The sequence below is a fragment of the Oryctolagus cuniculus genome, chromosome 5, assembly GCF_051225735.1.
Source record: "Oryctolagus cuniculus isolate XC-2025 breed Fujian yellow rabbit chromosome 5, ASM5122573v1, whole genome shotgun sequence".
Lineage (NCBI taxonomy): Eukaryota > Metazoa > Chordata > Mammalia > Lagomorpha > Leporidae > Oryctolagus > Oryctolagus cuniculus.
In genome coordinates this window covers 170,200,564-170,222,067 of record NC_142871.1, presented here as the reverse complement: position 1 = coordinate 170,222,067, position 21,504 = coordinate 170,200,564, and the positions used below count along the sequence as shown (strand labels likewise).

At 46.4% G+C, this 21,504-nt stretch overlaps 1 long non-coding RNA gene and 3 other non-coding genes across 4 annotated transcripts in view; 1 reads left to right on the top strand and 3 right to left on the bottom strand.

The window, feature by feature from the left end:
* LOC103345140 (uncharacterized) overlaps positions 1-21,504 on the bottom strand; it is a 297,246-nt gene that overhangs the window by 116,558 nt on the left and 159,184 nt on the right. The window lies entirely within an intron of this gene.
* TRNAL-UAA (transfer RNA leucine (anticodon UAA)) lies at positions 4,147-4,229 on the bottom strand. The gene has a single exon. It is a non-coding gene; the product is annotated as a tRNA-Leu (tRNA).
* On the top strand, positions 8,103-8,175 carry TRNAV-AAC (transfer RNA valine (anticodon AAC)). The gene has a single exon. It is a non-coding gene; the product is annotated as a tRNA-Val (tRNA).
* TRNAI-AAU (transfer RNA isoleucine (anticodon AAU)) lies at positions 13,449-13,522 on the bottom strand. Its single transcript has one exon. It is a non-coding gene; the product is annotated as a tRNA-Ile (tRNA).

Sequence of the window (21,504 nt, the reverse complement as noted above, 5' to 3'; positions counted from 1 at the left end):
GGTGTGCAATATCAGGAATGCTGGAGTCAGCAGCCAGAGGTGACCGTTGAACCCCAGCATTCCAAAATGGAATGTTAGGCCATACCCTCACCCCAAGGTGACAGACACTAATACAAGAGTGTCAGTAATTACGTTAAGTGTAAATTGTCTAAACCATACCAATTAGAGAGAGTTGTTCAGTTTGGATAAGATCCAGCTGTATGCTGTTTATAAGATACTGAACTCAAATGCAGTTAATGGCTTAAGTAGGTAAGAATAAAGGGTGTAAATATAGAGGCCATGAATTTCAGACAAGGAGACTTTGGAACAAACATATTACCCAACAGTAAAACAGTCAATTCAGTAAAAAGACACAAAACACAAGTTCAAATTACACGAAGTATAACTTGACTGAGTTAAAAGCAAAATAGACAACTCTTGAATTATAGTGGATACTTTAACACCCCTCTCTCATTAAGGGATAGAACAGACTTGGTCTAATGACACTGATGAAACACTCCAAAAACCAGCAGAAGAACATATTCTTTTTTAAAGAAGAGGCAAAGAAGTTTTTTGGCATATTTTTAAGTTATTATTGTTTTAATTTTTATTTATTTGAAAAGCAGAGTGAAAGAGAGGAAGGGAGAGAGAGAGAGAAAGAGAGAGAGAAAGAAAGAGAGAGAGAGAGAGATCTTCTGTCCACTGCTTCACTCCCCGAATGCCCACAACAGCCAAGTTGGGGCCAGGATGAAGCCAGAAACCAGGAACTCAGCCTGGTCTTCTACTTGAGTGGCAGGAACTCAAGCACTTGAGCCATCATTTGCTGCCTCTCACAGTGTGGATTAGCAGAAAGCCGGAGTCAGCACTGCTGAGACTCTGTCTCAGGCACTCCGATGTGCACTGCGGGCATCCAAATCACATCTTAACCACTGCGCCAGATTCCCATCCTGACGTTCTCTCAAGTGGACCTGAACACTCAGCAGTACAGATCATATTCTGTGCCATAAACATACGCACACACACTCAAAAATTTTAAAATAATTCAATTCATATTAAATATATTTTAGCTATAATGCATTTAAACTAGAAATCAGTAAACAAAAGCATCTGGAAAACCCCTAAATATTTGGAAACCGCACAACAGATGTTTAAATTACCTATGATTCAAAGAAGCCAGAAGGAAAATTATGCAGTATTTTGGATAGAATGATATAAAATGTATAGAATTAGAAGATTGCATTACAAAGGAGAAAATTCTCGAATCAATGATACACTCTTTTATCTTAAGATACCAGGAAAAATGTGCAAATTAAAACCAAACCAGAAGAAGGATATAACAAAGATAAGAACACAAATCATTGATACTGAAGCATGAAAATAATGGAAATGTTAGGAATCCACAAGTTCAATTGTACTACTAAACAACTAAACAGATGGGTAAAAAAAGAGAGAAGACATAATTTACCAATATTAGAGGTTAAGGGATAGATTTATCACACATCATAAAGGAATATTAATAAATCATCTTATGACCATAAATATTACAGCTTTGATGAAACAGAAAAAAAATTCTTGAAATATGCTGACTTAAGAAGGAATAGAGGAGCTGGTGCTGTGGTGTGGTGGATAAAGCCTCCGCCTGCAGTGCCGGCACTGTTGAGTCAATTGGGGAGTGAACCAGCGGATGAAAGGCCTCTCCTTCTCCCTGTGCAACTCTTTCAAATAAAATAAATAAATTTTTACAAAAAAAAAAAAAAAGAACAAGAAGGAGGAATAGGTAACTGAAATACTCCTGAATCGACCAGAGGAATTGAGTCCCTTAGAAATAAGACAAAATAAAGCCTTTTCATCACAGGAACTGCAGACACAGTGGCTTCACCAGCAAATTCTGTTAAATATTTAATTAAGATATAATTTCAATTCCACGCAAACTCTTTCAGAACATGGAAGAGTAGAGATCATTTCTCAATTCATGTTATGAAGCCAAAACTACCCTGATGCTAAAACAAATCAAAACTATAACAAGAAAAGAATACTATAGGCCAATATCCCTTATTTACATAGAAATAAAAATCTCTGGTAAGATATTAATGAATCAAATTCAAAAAATATATTAAAAAGATAATTCCTCCTGGCCAAGTAAAATTCATCAAAATGCAAAGCTGGCTTATTATTCAGGATTCAATCAATGCAATTTACTAACAGACTAAAGGAGAAAGCCATATGACCATCTCAACCAAGACAGAAAAATATTTGATGACATTCAACATCCATTTCTGATTTAAAAAAATTAGGACTAGAAAGCAAAATACAAGTAGAGAAGAACTTCCTCAATTTGATAAAAAAAAAAAAAGTCAACAAAAGCCCAATATCCTACTTTATGTAACAGATACCTAACAAGAGTGTCTACTCCTCCTACTCCCATTCCACATTGTTCTAGAAGTCCCACTGGGTATAAAAACACTAGAAAAACAAATGCACACATTAGATTGTAAAGAAAGAAATGAAACTCTCATCACAAACAACACGATTATCTACGTAAAAAAATCCAGAAGGATCTAAAATAAAAAATAATAATCTAAAATGATACAGTAATATAAAATAGAATGAGAATGAACTTGGTAAAAATACAGAGTAAAAGGTAAAGAAAAAATTTATTTTATTTCTTTGTGTTAAAAATTAATAATTAGAAATAAAATTTTAATACATAATAATTTCAAGTAAATATAATACTTTCACATTAATCTAACAAAATATTTGTCATATATGTATCCCAAATACCAAAACACTCAGGAAACAAAGAATACCTAAATATAGAGCTATATACTATGTTCATGGATTGGACAGCTTAATATTGTTAAAATGTCAATTCTTTCCAACATTGATCTGTAGATTCGATTTCCAATCCAAGCAAAAATTTCAGCAGGTTTTTTTTTCTTTTTTGTAAAAACAGACCAATTTATTCAAAAAACTATAAGGAAAAGCAAAAGAACCAAAAGAGCCAATTTTTTGAAGAAGAAAAACAAAGATGACTCATAATATCTGATTTTGTGATTTAACATGTATTCAACAACATAGGATGATGTACTATTGAAGTCTGGACACAGAATCAATACAAAAGAAGGGGGTCCAGTAGCAGAATCCCATTTATGGGCCAATTGATTTTTGAGAGAGATGCAAAGGCAATCCAATGGAGAAAGGGTGATTTGTTAACAAATGGCACTGGAGCAACATATATCCACAATGCCAAAAACAGGACTTCAACCCATATTTTACAGTTTGTTACTAAAATGAGCTCAAAACGGATCGTTGATGTAAACACAAAACCTAAAGCAACACAAGCTGTAGAAAATGCAGAAGGAAATCCTCGAGGCGTTGGATTGGCGCTACTCTCCCGCCTCCAAACTGATAAATTAGGCCTTATCCAGGTGAAAAACTGAGGTGCAGAAGTTACTGAGAAAATGAAAAGGCATTTACGAGACACGTATCTGGTGTGTGTGTGTCCAGAACAAGTGGGGCGCCCTCAGAACCCAACGATAAGAAAGTAGATCGAGGACAGAGCAGGTATCTGAACTTCACTGAAACACGAGACAGGCTGCTCCCGGCGGCGGGGAACGCAAGTCCCCGCCACGGTAGGGCACGGACACTCGCCAGAGCGGCGACTGGAAGCAGCAAGAGCTGCGGAGACTGCAGGCGGCCGTGGAGGCGGGCAGCAGGGCGCCCCGGCAGGTGCAAGGCCGCGCTGCGGCTGCCTGCGGCTCTGCCTTTGCCGCCCTTCTGCGGCCTTGGCTCCCGCGGGCCGACTGTCTCAGCGCTCAACGGCGCTCTCCTGAGGCGGGGGAGGCCGTAGCCCTGGTGCGGGTCGCCGCGCGGAAGCTGCAGCCACCAGCCACCAGCAGCCGCCCCCAGGGCCGGACACAGCCTCGGAGCCAGCGGAGCCGCTGGGAAAAGGGTGAACCGGTAGCAGAATCCCAGAGGCTTGGGATGAAACGTGGACGCACCTGCCGCCACAGGCGGAACGAGAGGACTTGAGTGCTAGGCGCCACCATGCCCGCCCAAACCAGGTCCCCAGAGCCATAGCATTAAGCATTAGACGTTTTCCCCGCAAAATTTCTGCCCCTGAGCAAGGGATTGTGCTGCTCCAGGTAAAATACCCTGCGCCAACCCTACCGGGAGTGGGGCTCGAACCCACGCGGACACATGTCCATTGGATCTTAAGTCCAACGCCTTAACCACTCGGCCATCCCGGTGCGTGCTGTGTCAGCTGACCTTAAGCTTTACTACGATTCAGTTTTCGGCCTCCGGAAGTTTATGAATAACTTCAGAATTTTAGTAAAAATACGAATGGGAATAGAATCTATGGAACAGCGGGCCAGATTTAGAAAAGCACACAAAGGAAGCAAAGCCTGTCTCGCTGCTTGGGAAGAAACCACTGAGAAAGTTTAACCTGGACAAGGACTATTTAGTTACTAAGTTGCAGCTCCCCACATTATACTGTTAGGAAAAGTCAACTGTCCAGGAGCGTGAGGACTTGCATTAAATCGGGATATTAAGACCAGAAAATGCACAACACTTACTTTCGCCGACCTGACTCACTTCAGCACCAGTTCCTTTCAAGACACTCCTTTCGTGCATCTGGGGAGAAAAGCTGTTCGGCAGCAGGATAGGGCAGTAACAGGTGTGGACAGGCAGCCTGGCCACGGTCTACACCTCCGTCCTCACCAGCGAACACTGCTGCCTCTGAGCCTAGGTGTTCACTCCAAAGCCCTCAACTCATCGTTCAGGTGGAGGCTTCAAGGCCTAGAAACTCTCGCAGGAGTGAGCTGGGAAATCCCCGGCACACACCTAGGAAGCTGGAATCCGCGGTGCTGACTGTAAGGGGAAAGTGTATGAACCAGGAGTTCTAACTGCCATTGGGGAAGTCCTGTGTGCCGGACACTGCCCCACAGACAGACACCCACAGACACATCCAGGATTAGAGGGTGGCCTAAGAACTCACTAAAGTAGGCCCCAGGCAGGGCGTGTAGGGCATTGTGTTGGAAGGCTGAATACTTCTGAAGGCAAAGATTAATTTTTTTAAAATTTATTTATTTTTATTTGAAAGGCAGAGAAGGAGAAAGAGAGAGAGAGAGAGAGAGAGAGAGAGAGAGCTCTTCCATTTTCTAGTTCACTCCCCAAAGGCCAGCAAAAGCCAGATCTGGGCAAAGCCAAAGCCAAGAGTCAGGAACTCCATCCAGGTCTCTCCCATGGGTGGCAGGGGCCCAAGCACTGGAGCCATCACCTCACCTGCTGTCTCCCAGAGTGTGCATTGATGGGACTCTGGGATCAGCATTGAGCCAGGACTCCATATGGGACACTTGCTTCCTCAGTGGCATATGAACGACTGGGCCAAAGGCCCGCCACTCCAAGAATGAAATTAAATCCTGAAACAGGGTTTGAAATTGACTTAATTTATAAATATCATAAAAGCTGCACCATAAGTAAACAAATGAATGCCGCTCTGGTTTTTAGTTACCAGGAGCGAGAACCACAGGGTGAGAGGGCAGGCTGTGTCCGCTGCCACCACACCACTTAAGGGTCCTAGGATGACGTTCTCTGGAGGTGAAACCAGAGACTCCAGCGTTCTCTGGGATTCGCAGAGCTTGCTAGATTCACAGACATGTCTTACCCCGGGGCCTGATATAGCCACAAGAAAAGAACGCTTCATTAGGTTTGTTGGCCCTCCAGCTCAGAGCTGTCTCTGATCTTCTAGATGTTCTGTGCCAGCCAAGACATAGCGAGAGAGATTATTGCCTTTGTATATTGAGAGAAATCCAGGCCTGTCAGTCCTGGGGTAGGACTGGACTAGGAGGATTGAGTGGTGGACATACATTAGAGAAAAAGTCTCTTGTACGTTGATATACACGAGAGTTCTATATGACTCCATCATCATGACTATTAATATACACTGTACAGTAGAATCACCTGTAGATTTCAGAAAATCTACTTATTCAGAGAGTCTAAATAGCTATGTGTAACTGGTGAAAAATTAATAGAAATATATGTTTAAATTATCTTTGTGATCTAGGGGCTGGAAAAGAACTTAAAAAAACTCTAAAAACAAAATACTGATATAGTCCGCTTTATTCAAATCAAAGATATTGTTCAGTGAAGGCCATGGTGAAAAAGTAAACAGCCAAGTATGACAAAAGTGGAAGATATTTGAAATATTTTTCATGTCAAGCACTTTGTCTATACAACATGGTGAGAACTGTGAAAGCCAGCAAGATCAGAGATCAGCTCAATAGAAAATGGGTCAAGAATGTGCATGGGGTTCTCTCCCAAACCGAGGGAGGAGAATCTGAAAAGACTAAGATTTTAAATACCCAATACTACTAGTAATTTATAAAATGAAAAAAAAAAAAAGTGAGATGTTACTCTGCCAACATTAGATTGGGAGAATTAAAACCTGGATTGCCAATTAGTGCAGAAATGGGGACTGATCAGACCTCAAATCCTGCTGTACACGTCCTCTGAAGCCAGCGCCAGCACTTTTGACTCAGGTGCAGGTTTTTCAACCCCAATGAGCCAGGTCTTCTGCTGGAAGATGGCTATAATCCCCTCCCCCCACATCCTGAACGTGCAGGTTTTCATGTGGGGCTGTGAATGCCGGCATTATTCTTGGTCTTTCAGAATCAGATTAGACCCTGCTGCCATCAGTGAACAGTAGACACGCGGTACTTTAAAAGTTTGTGAAAATAAATGGAATCAAAGAAGAGTTTATTTTGGTGAAAAAAAAAAAAAGAAATGTATGCCTTGTTTTTTCCATTACACACTTTTTCCATAAAGGAAGGTAAAGTGTGGGGAGTGGGTAATATTGAGCATTTTACAACTGTGAGACGTACAAAGAGTAGATGAACATGTATGTACCAGCACATCTAAACTTTAAAATTTTTTTTGAAAAAGATACTTAATGCCATAAGCATTTCCCCACTGCTAACACTGAGTCATTCTGCTCTCTGGCCCTCAGCATCTTGCTGCCGCCCTCTTTCTCATCCTTCTGTCTTTATGCCTTTAAACACCCCGGATGCTTCCTAGGGCACGGTATGGAGTGAACACAAAGCAAAGGCTGTGCTTAGTTTGCCGTCATTATAACCAGGCCTACCTCTGAGTGGACCTCCAAGGATGGGTGGTTGGTGATGGGGATGACCACATATATCATCCTAAGCTTCTAACGGTCAGACTCTCACACTGACCGGTTCAGTCCACCGAGGCTGAGCCGAAGGGCGAAGTCACACTCGGTGCCAGAGCAGAACCTCCCTGGCCAGCTGCAGGCAGTTTCTGACCGCTCTTCCCGAGTTGTGACAAATGCAGCTGGGCCCGCCATCCTCCCCCGCTTTTCAGAGCAGAGAGCTGAAGGAGCTTTCCTAGGCGCCTCCTGGAGAGGCACAGTCCTGAGCTGAAGCCTGCTCCTGGACCCCCGCATCCACTACCGGGATGCGCGAAAGAAGATACACCTGTGCGTGTATGCATACACCCACACACACCGGAGAATATTACTTCAAACGAGCAAAGAGATGTATTCCTACATGTCCACCAGCAATGAGTCCTAATGAACAAAATTTTCCTGGCTCGATTTCCAATTTTCTTGAACACACGTAGATTCTTTACCCCGGGTATGCATGCACCTTTGCACCAACACGCCTGTGCCTTGTGTTTCAACCCCAAGGAAGTATTTCGTTCAGAAGTAACTGGGAGCGTCCCACGCCCCAGGTGCTGGCACAGTGCCAGCACCCACATTCACGCTCAGTTGGGACCAGCCTCGTTTCCGGCACAGAGAGAGGAAGGCAGGAGGTCGAAGGCGAGCAGAGAAAGGAGCACCGGAGTACCGAGTCCTTCGACACGAAATTTCCTTGGAGTCTGCCTGGGACTCCCCTGCCTGGTCTTGTGAAGGAGCTGGGGCTCCGGAGTGCTATCTACGTGGCTCTGAATTATCCGGTTTCAAACTGCTGGTTCCAAGCAGCGGTAAATCGCAGAGGAAGACGTGAAGACTCGGCAAAAGACAACCAGAAAGACTGCACGGAAGGATGCATGAAACGTTCTCTTGAACCCATTCAGAGATGTAACAGACCACTGGCATGCAGGTTTCCGTAGTGTAGTGGTTATCACGTTCGCCTAACACGCGAAAGGTCCCCGGTTCGAAACCGGGCGGAAACAGAGTTCTGTTTTGGAATTCCTAGTCTGAATCTGCTGGAGTTTCTATGCAAGCCTAGGATTCAAATAAGGAACGCCGCAGAGCTGAGGCCCGTGTGCTCCCGCGCGCCCCCTCCTGGGCGCGGGAAGTCACATCCCGGTGCAGAGGAGCGGGCCGGGAGCGACCCTTCCTTTTTCTCTTGCAAAGCGAGGGGACCGAGTTTCCAGCAGCGAAGTCACTCCAAAGAATGGGGGCTGTCGTCAGATGACTGACTCCGTGGTGGGAAGCAGAGTTGGGGCATAAACATAGAACCAAGAAGAATACTAGAGAAAATGGATGCAGGAGTGAGGGAGGACGTAGAATCAGGGATGATTTTGAAAGATTTTGCCTCCAAAACTGGAAGTGTAGAATTGCCATTACCTGCAATGGAGAAGACAGGGTATAGCAGAATTAGCAGAAAATCGGGAGCTCGGTTCTAGACGGACTTATTATACACAAAACCCGAGTGACATGCGAGGAATCAGTGGGATCCAGGAAGGCATTTCAAAAAGTTCACAGAAAACTGGAATTAACAGATGAGTTTATTTTAGTGCAAAAAAATTTGAAATCCATGCATAGTTTTTGCATGATATGAATTTTCTGCCAACTTTTTGAAATTCCCTGACACAAACATGGAGTACAGCAGTCTAGACTGCAAACACAGATTTGTAGAGTGGTGGTCAAGTAAGACATTCTGTAAGCTGTGAGAATGAATGAAATCATGGGGGGTGGGGAGCATATCCAGAGGGGAGGTCAGCAGGCTTGGGAGACTGCGTCCCAAAGGTGCGCGATGAGAAGAGGGAGCCCTTGAGATCAAAGGACTAGGACGAGGCAGTCATTAAGCAAACATCTGCTGGCCTTGAGAAGCCAAGGAAGACAGGAACTTGGGAGTGATCCTAAACTTTAGCCATAGACAGGTCACCAGTGGTCTTGACCAGAAGTTTCCATCAAGTGATTGTGCCCAAAAACTTATCAAGGTTTTCGAGAATGTTTTTTGGAAACTGCTGATAACTCCCCAGAGATTTTTTTTAAATAAAGCTACCTGAGCAATGGGGCAGTAGCTGGAGAAAACCATTGAGTCAAGAGCAGCTGCTTTTAACGTAGAGGTTAAATGGCATATCTGAATGTTTGGGGGAACAATGTGATAGATGGGGGAAACCCTTTAAGTCATTAGTAATTCATTGATAGGAAGTCTCCCAGGAGACTGAGGAATTTTTCAGTTTTCTGAAAGTAACCTGTCACCAGCAGATTTGGAGTCCACACTTGTGTTATTTTTGCTCCTTCAGGAGTCATTGTAGAAGGGCTGTACTGAAATGTGAAGTAGTGTTAGTGATCAGGAGGGTCCGTGGAAGAGCAACAGGCTTGCCACGGCACAGACATGAGCCCACCTTCAGCCTATCGGAAAAACCATCTGCACTCTTTGAAAGTGGCTGTATTCCCTGACATGTCGTGCTGTTTGGGCCTTGCATAGCTGGGCTGTCACATGACCTGTAAGAAAACCTCTGCCCAAAAAGGTAGCTGCGTATTTAGAAGGTAGTTCATGTGCATTTTTAAGGGAGATGTTGGAACTGGAAGAACAGACATAATCAGATAGTATGCAGATATAATAAATTCAAAGAGAAGACGATGCTGAGCGATGAACTCAAACACGTTAGTCTCCAGTTGCTGGAGTTAGATCATTGAACATTAGTACCCTTGACTAGGGTCAAAAAAATCGACACCCTCTACTATTGTTAAAATGAGAGATCCATTTAGCTGAAGGAGAGATGAACGTATCCTTAAAACCCTACTCCCTGCTTCGATAACCCCCACTCCAGCAGGCTTCCAGGTTGTGATCAGAGGGAAAGGGGCCGGAGGGAGCTCACACCAGGTGGATCCATCTTAGAACTTCCAGAAAAGGAAAATGTACCTTTCAGGTCTATTGATCCAGCATACCTGAAGGGACAGAACTAATGTTGCTTCTCTCCCACCCTCCCTTCAATCATGTGTCCTCTGTTCCATAGACAATAATGTAATCATTCAGTAAGTAAGTATTTATTGGATGTATACTATGTGTCACTAGCACTGGAATAGAAACTTCTTTTCTTTCTAGTAACAGAGTTACAGAATCTTCTACAAAAGAAAAAATGTATCTAAAATACCAGATGGTGTGATAGATGCTGAGGGGAAAAATTAGTCAGGGATGGACGTTGGGGTTGAATTCTCAGCTTTAGTTTCTACACGGAGTGAATATTGGTGATATCCGAGCAACAGTCTCAAGGAGAGAAGTTAACGGGTCATGAGGACATCAAGGTAAAGTCATTCCAGACACAGGAAACAGTGCCCAGAAAGAGCCTAATTTAGAGTTTACCTCGTGCACTGGAGGAATAGCAAAGAATGAGTGCTTTGGTAGAATGCTGTGGTAAAATGGTGGCATTTTAATGTGCACACCACTTATTTACTGTCACAAATGCACTGCTTAACACACCATCTCCGTTCATTAGCTTAAAACAATTAGAATCTATTCAGCTCACAGGTCTCTGGTTTACTGCTAGGTTGGGATTAGCCAGGTACTCATATGTCTGAGGAATAACAGACAATCAGTGAATCTCCACCCATCTCTTACCTTCCAGCATGCTAAACCCAGACAAGTTCTCCTGGCAATGGCTGACAGCAAAAGCAAGTGTGTATGGGGGGGGGGGGGGCGGGGGGACAAAAGAAACCAGAACCGGAACTAATAAGCAATTTCAGCAAAGTTGCAGGACACAAGGTTAATACACAAAAGTCAATTGTTTTCCTACACACCACCAACAAACAAGTGGAATTTGAAATTTAAAGCACAATACTGTTTATTTACATTAATGCCCTCAAAAATGAAATACTTAAACGTAAATCTTCTTAGATTTAGTATGTATAAGATCTAGATGTGCTTTGATGGAAAAAATGAAAGAACTAATAAATGGAAAGTATTGTAAACTATAGGCCGGTTGATAATGTGATAGGTTCATCCATCAGAAGAAATTTATCAGTGTTGCAGCTTGCTGACAGTGAGAGGCTGGGTGTGGGGGACGCTGAATCCAGAGAGGCCTAGAGAAACTTCCTGAGCCTGCCTCGAATTTGAAAACCTGACTTTACGTTTCAAATCCCTGGTAGCAAACACCCCAGCCCCAGGGCGCTTCTGCCTAAGGATCATTAAGGTGGTATAACAGGAGTGGCTAAGTCCCTTTTGCATCACAACACCCCACCCCTTGCCCACATCCCTCATCCGCTCTGTACCATCCGCTCTGTACCTCCGCTATATATACACCTCCCTTTTACAATACAGTGAGACCCTGCTTCGACTGGGCTCCACACCGCGCCTGATTGTCCCCCGGGTTTGGGGAAGGCTGAGTGGCGGGTGGCGCACTTTCCCCTCCTCGGTCAAGGCTAGCTGCGGGCAGCCTGCCTAATTCTCTGGCGATGGCGAGGAACAGTCACCGCAGCTGGGGGGAGGGGATGACCAGGGGGTAAGTGAGAACTCACTGTACTTTCTGCCCGATTTTGCTGTGAATTTTAAAAGTGTTCTAAAAAATAAAGTGTGTTGGAAAACAACACCAACAAAAGCAAGCAGAACGAGGCAAGGGCTTCTTCCAGAATCTTCTCTGTCACATTTGCTAACATCCTGCTGGCCAGGCACAAGCTCAGCTGGAGAGTGGAGGGCAGCATGGCAAGGTCACGTGGCTGAATGAAAGAGAAGAATCGGGGTCAGCGACACAACGGCACCGCCAGATTATGGCCAGCTGCCTTTGTTTGACTTGATGCGGAAAGGTCAAAATGAAAACTTTTTTTAAAAATCCGGTTATGTGTTCAACACACATTGCAGCAAAACAGCCAGCTCCACCCTAACTCTGCCAGCACGCAAGCGGTGACTGAGGCCACAGCTCTGAACCTCGGCTGCCTCCCTCGCAGTCTGCTCTAATTCGTGTCACTGAACCTAAAGTCCACGAACGCATCTGACACGCGACAGGCGCAGAGACAAAGTTGTCATCGTCATTATCTATTATCTGGATAGTAAAAAGAACATTTTAATACGATTTTCCTTTTGGACCAAAGGAACATCTTAAGAATGAACATTAAGTACCAACTTAGGAAAAAGGACTGTTCTGTAGCCGCCAGAACCTTTTTTAAACCAGCCTAACGTATCCGTCGACAATCGCTCCGGCGAGCGCCCTTTTGCTACCGACCAATCAACGTCAGCCTCGCCTCTGAGTCAGCCAATCAAGTTGCGCAATGAACAGCGAACTTCTGAAGGCGCGCAGTCCAGGCAGTCCACACGGTAACCGGAGGCGCACAGGCCGGGAGCGCGCTCAGCTTCCGGGGACAGCCGGCCCCTGAGCTCGGCGCTAACCCCTGTCCGTCCCGGCCCAGGGCCGGCGGATTACCAACACAGCTCTGCCCTAACACAGCTTCGGCTTTGTGTTTCCAGTAGCCAGCGGGAGTTTCGTATGTCAAATCTGAAAAATCTAAATTTCGTCTTCTGCTGGGATTGTATTTGTCATTCATTTTTCGTGTCTGCCATTCTGTGTAACCTGTAACAACGGCGTGGCCTTCGCGGCCACACTGTTTATGGGCACCTTGGCAAGCTTACATACAAGATCCCCACCCTTGAGAACACACAGTTGTCACAGCCCCTCCACAGATACGAGGGCACCTCAAAAAGTTGGTGAAAAAGTGGAATTCACAATACGCCTATTTTTGGAACATTTTTTTCATCGTCCTCCCTAATGTGCCTTAGGAAAACTGCACCAAAATACTTATCCTTTTAATTGCACTTTGCACGGACTTTTTGAAGGACTCTGGTCTTGCGTTTACGGACCTACCCCGGGTCGTGGAGGAGCAGAACAAACAAGTCCTCCTCTCGGGCGGAAGCGGAGAGAAGACGCCAAGGCGGGAAGCGCGGCTCGGTGCGGCAGTCGGGTCACTTGACTGACGGCGCTGACAGGGGCGGCGCGTGAGGAGAGCGGCGGCGGCGCCCACGCGGGACACGGGCCGCGTCTTCCTCCAGCACCGGCCGCCGGCCGCGCGCCACAGCTTCCACGAGGCTTCGCTTTCTCTTTCTCCTTCCCGGGCCCGCTCTAGGGGCCGGGGCCGGGGCCGGCAAAGCGGGGAGGAGCGCCACGGCTGAAGACAAAGAAATGAAGTGAGAGTTTAAATCCAGTTTTACGCCGCATTGGCCGTGAAGGGGAGGGAAACGACCGCAGCAAGATTAATTTTCATTAAAAGGGAAGGTTACTCCTTTTGGCCCGTACGGGGATCGAACCCGCGACCTTGGCGTTATTAGCACCACGCTCTAACCAACTGAGCTAACCGGCCACCCGGAGGGAATGCTTTTAAAATTTCAAGAAAGCAAAAAGTTTGGTGACATTTCGCGCTCGCTGAAAGCGAAAGGAAAGTTCTTATAGTAACTCCGGCGTAGAGAGCTCTAACTACGACGAGCAACAGCGACTCTCCAAACTTTCCACTTTCGCTTCCGCGTCCCTCGCTCGCTCCGGGAGAAAGGAAGAGGACTAGGCGAAGGCTCTCTCCCGCCGAGGGGAACCGCGCCTCTCCGGAGAGCTTGGGCTTGGGCCCCGCGAAACACAAGAAACACGCCACACAAAGGCGTGCTTTTCCCGACCTGGGGAGCACCCGGAGACCCTGGAGGAACCTGCAAGGGGAAGAGGACCGACCACGAAGTGACCGCGACCCGGGGCTGCCGGACTTCGCTCCGCGAGGCCGAGGCGTCTTCTCGCGGTGCCAGCAACAGGGAAACTCGCGGATCTGCCCTGGGACTGTGAAGACCCGGGCATGACTCGCCCCCGCACATTCGGCAATGTGCAGATGGTACCTGCCTGGGTGCAGGTCTGGGTGCAGGTCTCTATGGGGTCTGGGCGAGGTCTGGGTGCAGGGGGTGCCGGTCTCTATGGGGTCTGGGTGCAGGACTCTATGGGGTATGGGTGCCACTCTGAGGTCTGGTGCAGGACTCCGTGCCTGTCATGCTGTCCTATGTTGTCTGTGTATGTGTGCCTCACTCGGGATTTTTCCTTTCCCCTCCTTGAGCAGAGGGCTGTGCGGTTCTCTTCCTCATTTCTCTGGCACCCTGGGTCCACACAGCAGGGCAGAAGTGTGCAGGGGCAGTCCCGCCCTCGGCCTGGTCCTCAGCTCTTCCAAGCGGAAGCTGTGGATTCGGGCTGGACTCAACAGGAGTCCCAATTGTTCCCACTGTCCTGAAAATAGCTTTTCAACAGGCGTCAGTTCTCTTCACTGGGGAGGACTGGGGGCGTGGGTGGGGGTGAGGGGCGTCTTTGAAGCGCTGGACCCTCCAGAAAGGACTTTGGGGCACTGCGTCCCGCTGCTCTCAGCTCCGGGGAGCGCCCGGGCGTCCTGCGCCTTCGCTCACCGAGCCGCTCGCTGCGTCCCGGCAGCCCACCGAGCTCAGCCCCTGAGCTGGGCTCCTGGGTCCCCCCGACGCGGTCGCGCAGGTGCAAGCGTGCGGGGCTGGCGGGGACCTGGCTGCCCCGCCTTGCAGTGCCGCCGGACCGGACAGCCCGTCCTCACCACGCGATCTAGGAACTCGCCTGGAGCTCAGCTCCAAGAGCGTCCGGTGGGGAGAGGGATCGCGACCTTTCTGGAGTGACGACAGAGTGTCGTGGATTTCCGCCCTGGCGTGCGCCGAGGGGCGCCCCGCGTCCGGGAGGATGGCGCTGACCGCGCGGAACGTGCGCCACTGGCCCTCTGACCCTCGGCCACACGGAGCCCTCGGGCTGACCCTGAAGGCCTCCGGCACCTTGCAGAACCGTGCGCCTCACACAAACTGTTGACAACTAATTTATTTTTATCCTGAGAGTAAACGGTTGCTGTTCCTTGTATTATAATTACTGACATTTCGAAAAATTAATTTGTTGTATTATTTTTAATATATTTCACAGATAATAAATTCTGAAGGATTTGACACAATCACCGTTATTTTAAAATGCATACTTTTTCTTTAGTCACAGATGTAAAACATAATTTTATGTTTTGTAAAAATCCTTTTAAGTTTTTCATATCCAACTTTCTTCCAACAAAAAATTATATACCTATTAATTTGGGGATGATACAGCTTCTACTTTTTATATCAGTTCTTCTGACTTGGATTATCATTGAAATTATTACTTCTGCACAAACCTTCACAATAGAAACATTGTGGATTTTCAAAATATTCAGTAAATCTAACAGCACAAATAATTGGGTGTTCCTCTAAATGACAGGCTTAGCTCATAGAATGCTTAATTTATCACTGCTGAGAATGTATCTTAGCACACAAAGAAAAATAGATCAGGTTTTGTTATGTGTCTCACAACTATTGATCACCGAACTGTTTGCCAAAAATCACATACATAGTAATCCACTACCCATAGTTACTCTTCCCATTCTATCCTAATAAATGCAGTAAATTCTTCTTTAACTTAATAACAGCAAGTTGGAAACTGCCTGACCTGCTGAGGGCCAGCCAGCTGGCAATGAGGACAACTACTCCTCTGCAGCCTTCCCCACTCGGTGGTGTGCCGGAGCTTGGTGCATCAAGTCGGTGAACCTGGATCAGACTGAGAGCATGAGAGGAACCTGTTCCCTTTGGAATGTGAGAAAGGGACACTCAGAAACCAGGAGTGTTCTCAGGGCACTGTTAGGAGAAATCTGTGATGGTTGGTGATTAGGAAACTGGTCACCTGAGGAAGCCTGTGACCTTGCACTTCTCCCAAGGCCTCCCTGTGCTCCTAAGACTGCTGCATTAGCTCACAGGAAACCCACTCCCTGAAGGGACATGCTTACCACCTATTAGCACATCCTCTATGGAGGCCTTTGGGTCATAGAGGGTGAAAGGTAGAGTTACAGAGAGGCAGTGGCAGAGAGAGACAGTGAGAAAGATCTTCCATCCACTGGTTCACTCCCCAAATGGCCACAATGGCCAGGACTGGGCTAGCCTGAAGCCAGGAGCCTCATCTGTGTCTCCCACTTGAGTGCAGGGGCCCAGGGACTTAGGCCATCATCCACTGCTTTCCCAGGAGCATTAGCAGGAAGCTGGATTCTCCAGAAGTTTGTGATGTTCAAGTCCAACCCAAGCTCTCCTACTTCCTGACTCATGACATGATCAATGCTGTCACACTCACCATAATCAGCCTCCACCAAACACCAGACTGGGGGGCCGCCTAATCCTGCAACCTCCACCGTAAGCTAAAAATAAGCTTTTTGTTCCGAAGAAGCTCCTCTCGGGTATTTTTGTTAGAGTAATGAAAAGCAGACTAATACAGTGTTTGACAAGTTCGCATGGTCACAGCTGGTAAGTAGCCAAGGCAACAAAGGCATTCCCATCCTTGCCTGAGTCAGAACTGAAACCCAGTAAGTGTGTGTGTATGGTCGGTGGCACCAGGAGGAACCTGTATGACTAAAATGCCAGTGACAGTAGGAATGCATTAGGTTAATTATCGGCACTAACAGGGCAAAGGAAACTTACTATATGAGCTACATGTACCATGTGGATGTGAAAACGCTTTTTTTTTTTTTTTTTTTTTTTTTTTTTTTTTTTTTGACAGGCAGAGTGGACAGTGAGAGAGAGAGACAGAGAGAGAAAGGTCTTCCTTTGCCGCTGGTTCACCCTCCAATGGCCGCCGCTGCAGCCGGCGCACCGCGCTGATCCTGGCAGGAGCCAGGAGCCAGGTGCTTTTCCTGGTCTCCCATGGGGTGCAGGGCCCAAGCACCTGGGCCATCCTCCACTGCACTCCCTGGCCACAGCAGAGAGCTGGCCTGGAAGTGAAAATGCTTTTGATGCTTCTCAAGCGTTTCTGATTTGTGGAGAAGAGCCTTTCGTTGAGCATCTTTGTGGGTAACTTCCCTGCCGTGGATTTTCAGTTGGAAATGAGGCTGTAGCTCACTTCCAGCTGAAAATATTTTAAAGAGAATAGTGATATCAGTCAATTTGGGGTTAAAAAAATCAAATGCATGAAACAGATCGACAACAGAATTTGCATATATAGACTATAGAGCTGAATAAACATTGCTGACAGAATAGAAAGGCATTTGGCTTCTCCTAGCCTCACGGGGCACCCCTGGCCTCCTCACTGCCTGGACTCACCAGGGCCTGCCCCACTGCAGTCTCTCCCAGAGGCTGGATATCAGGGCTCATTTCTGGGTCCTGATTCCTTCTCAGGTCACTTGTAGGCACTAGAAAGACGCAGATCAGAAACTGCAGGGTAACAAGCAGTTTCTTGAGTCAAATTCCATCTCTGGTGCCCGAGGTTCTGGAGCTTCAGGGCACGAGGGGAGTGTAGGGGTGGGCATTTGGAGTAGCAGTAGGACACAACCTGGTCTCCCACATCCCGCACGGGAGTGCCTGGCAACCCCTACTCTGCTCTGAGTCCACCTTTCAGATGCCCTGGGAGGCAGCCGGGGATGGCTCACATACTTGGGTCCCTTTCACCACGTGGGAGACCTGGATTGAGTTCAGGTTCCTGACTTTGGCCTGGCCTAGCCCTGCCTGTTGTGGGCATTTGGAAAGTGAACCAGAAGACACTGAAGGTTTCTCTTTGTCTCTGCTCTCTGCCTTTCAAATAAATAAAAAAGATTTTTTAAAAAGGTGGGGGGCGTCTAAAAAACTGGTTTCAGAGGCTAACTTTGTGTTGTGATGTTGTCATCCTATATGCGTATCTGTTTGAGTTCCAGCTGCTCCACTTCTGATCCAGCTCCCTGCTAACGTGCCTGAGAAAGCAGTGGAGGAAGGCCCAAGTACTTGGGCTCCTGTGCCATGTGGGATGAAGCTCCTGGCTTTGGCCTGGCCCAGCCCTGGCTTTTGAGGCCATTTGGGGTGTGAACAAGTGGATGGAAGATCTCTCTCTTCCTCTTTCAAATAAATAAATAATGAAATCTGGAAAAGAAAAAAGAAACTGGCTTCAAGGAGAGGGTGGGAGATCCCTAAAAAAAGTCCAACATATTTCAGGGGCAGTGTCACTCTGTCACTTTGGTCATGTGAAAACACGCTAATCAAAAGGTGCCCTTCATCTGCATGTGACTTTTGTGGATGGATGTAACAGCTCACACACGTGTGCTGGGAGTTTAAAAGTAAGAACACACTGAGCTTCCTGCCCTCATGGACACAAGTCCATTTAGTTGTGGACAGGCAAAATGGAAAAAGAACCAAAGGGTAGACTTAAAGCTTGTACAGCACCATAATTGACTCCCTGCATTTACAGCTAAGATTGAGAGATGACTTCAGCTGAGATTAGTCGAGGTGCCAAAGCCGCAGGCTGTCAGGAACACAGCCCAGCCCAGCCCAGCCCCGCCCAGCCCAGCCCCGCCCCCCAGAGTCCACTGCTCCCTTGCTGTTTGGGAAATACTAACTCCATCAACGTTCTTCCTGTAAACGGTCTTGGTACTCAGTCCCTTCCCACTTCCCATCCCTGTCTTAATAAAAACTATGAGAAATGTTCAATACAAACTCTGGTTTTAAACCTTACCTATGGTCTTCTCAGAGGAACTGAAGGCTTTTCCCAAATCTGCAGGTTCTGCTTGGGGAACACGCTAACTTCCTAACACATGTCTGTTCCTGGCGTCTCTCACTTATGGCTCCAGCATGTCCAGCTTTGGAGCTGCAGGCTTCCAACCTGTCTGCTTCAGGTTTCTGGAGCCTAAGGAGTTAATATGAACATACTACAGCCACTTTGGAAAGAAGCAACGTCTTTAAAAGTTAATATAATTTTAATGTATGATCCAGCAATTCGACATCCAGGTATCTGCCCAAGACAAATGAAAGCATAGCTTCATACAAGCCTCACATACAAATGTTCATATTAACCATATTCATGATAGCAACAAGTGGAAATACACCAAATGTCTATAGACTAATAATAAATAAAAGCTTATAAATCCATGCAATGGATATTCAACCACAAAAAAGAATGAAGTGCTGCTACCTCTGCACCATGAATGAACAATTCATGCTGAGTGAAAGAAATGAGATGTAAAGCAGTGCCTATAGGAGGGAGCATTCAGTCGAGCAGTTAAGACACTGGTTAAGGGGCCTGTGTTCCACACTCGAGTGCCCAGGTTTGAGTCCCAGCTCCAGATCTTATCTCCAGTTTCCTGCTCATGCAGACCCTGGAAGGCCATGGTGATGGCTCAAGTGATTGGATCCCTGCCACCCACATGTGTGTTCTCAGTCCCTAGCTTCAGCCACTCCAGGCATTTGGAGAGTACCGTGGATGGAAGCATGTGCACTCTCTCTCTCTCCCTCTCTCTGAGTGTACCGTGGATGGAAGCATGTACACTCTCTCTCTCCCTCTCTGAGTGTACCATGGATGGAAGCATGTACACTCTCTCTCTCCCTCTCTGAGTGTACCGTGGATGGGAGCATGTGCTCTCTCTCAAATAAATAAATGTGCTTTTAAAGAGAATATATGTAGGATCCCATTTATATGAAATATCCCAAAAAGGTAAGAGAAAATAGATGAGTGGCTGTCTGGAAGGGCCAAGAGTGGGAATAGGAACTGTGTTTAAATGTGCACTTTCTTTTGGTGATGACTAGACATTTAAAACTGGATTGTGGTGATAGCTGTACTCATCTGTAGAGTTACTAAAGAACATGGAATCATGTACTTAAAATGGGTAAATTTCATTACATGTAAATTATACTTAATAAAAGCTGGCTCTGTTCCAGGGCCAGCACTGTGGCATAGTGGGTTAGGTTGGAGCTTGGGATGCCAGCATCCATACCAGAGCAGGGGTTTGAGTCCTGGCTGCACTGCTCCCCATCCAACTCCCTGCTATTGTACCTGGGAAGACAGTAGGAGATGGCCCAAGAGTCTGGGTCCCTGTCATCCCTGTGAGAGACCCAGATAGAGTTCATGGCTCCTGCCTTCAGCCTGGCACATCCCTGGCTATGGTGGTCATTTGGAGAATGAACCAACAGATGGAAGATTCTCTCCCTCTCTCCCTGGTGCTCTGCCTTTCAAATAAATAATCTTTTAAAAAAATATTTTTTTAAAAAGTGGCTGTTCTACTTCACATTCCTGACACTTGTATTATCTGTCTTTACTATACCCATTTCTAGTGTCTACAAACAGGTTATTTCATAGTCTGCACTCAGTAAAGACTAATGATGTTGAGTATTGTCTCACATGCAAACTGGTCATTAGTATCTTTTCTTTAGTGAACAGTCTATTCAAATCATTTGCCCTTTTTAAATTGGGCCATTCATCTTACTACTGATATGGAGTGAAAATCCCTGTCCAATCTAGCAACTGAAACTGAGTACACTGATATTTTCCCCCAAATGAAAAAATTTAGCAATATTTTGAAAGATTTTAAATTGTTAATTTTTAGAATTTTTAGAATGTTGTCATCTATGACAACATATTAAACTTTCAATAAAATCTGCAGCCCTGTCCATGGCTTGCCATCAGGGTCAAATCTCTGGTTTCCCTCTCTTCTTGTTCAAGTTCCTTCTCCACCTCACCTTGATAATCCATGAAGCTGGCAGGTTCATGACTTAGTATTTCCATACTCACTGTTCCTTGTGCCAGGAACCCCTGGCTGCACATCACCCCATGCATCTCTCAGCTCCTCATTCTTGCCCTCTTATGTCACATTCCCAGGGGATTTTTCCTGATCATGACGTGCTCTGATGAATGAATTCGTCCACAGCCTTTTATTCATTGTGCTCTTACCAAGTACCTACCAAGTGCCTTGAAGTGGTTTGCAGGTTATGGAAGAACCAGTGAACAAAATAGCCAAAATTCCCCCCCACACCCCACAGTAAACCCTTATCCTGCAGAATGGTTTGGAAGAGAGACACAGTAAAATATGATCACTGTAATAAAGTGACAACCACAGGAACAGGGGACAAAGAATGTCAGGGTTTTGCTATTTAATAAGGATGGCTGCTCAAGATGCCTGCATCCCATATTGGAGTGGCTTGCTCGAAGTCCCGCTCCCCTACTTCCAATCCAGCTCCCTGCTGTATGCACCCTCGTCACAACAGGCTCAAGTATGTTGGTCTCTGTCACCTCTGTGAGAGACCCAGATTGGGCTCTGAGCTCCTGGTGTTGGCCTGGCTCAGCCCTGGCTGCTGTAGGCATTCAGGGGAGTGAACCAACAGATGCAAGATCTCTGTCTGTGCCTCTCTGTCTTTCAAATAAAATAACAAAAAATACATTTTTAAAGAGGTTGGAATACAGAGGAGGATACTGACAAAGAAATGGGGGAACAGAGGGAAATGGGGGTGCAGAGCAGGGCAGGGCTGTGGACTGAGGAAGCTCCGTGAGGGAGCCTGAGGTACGGTCACA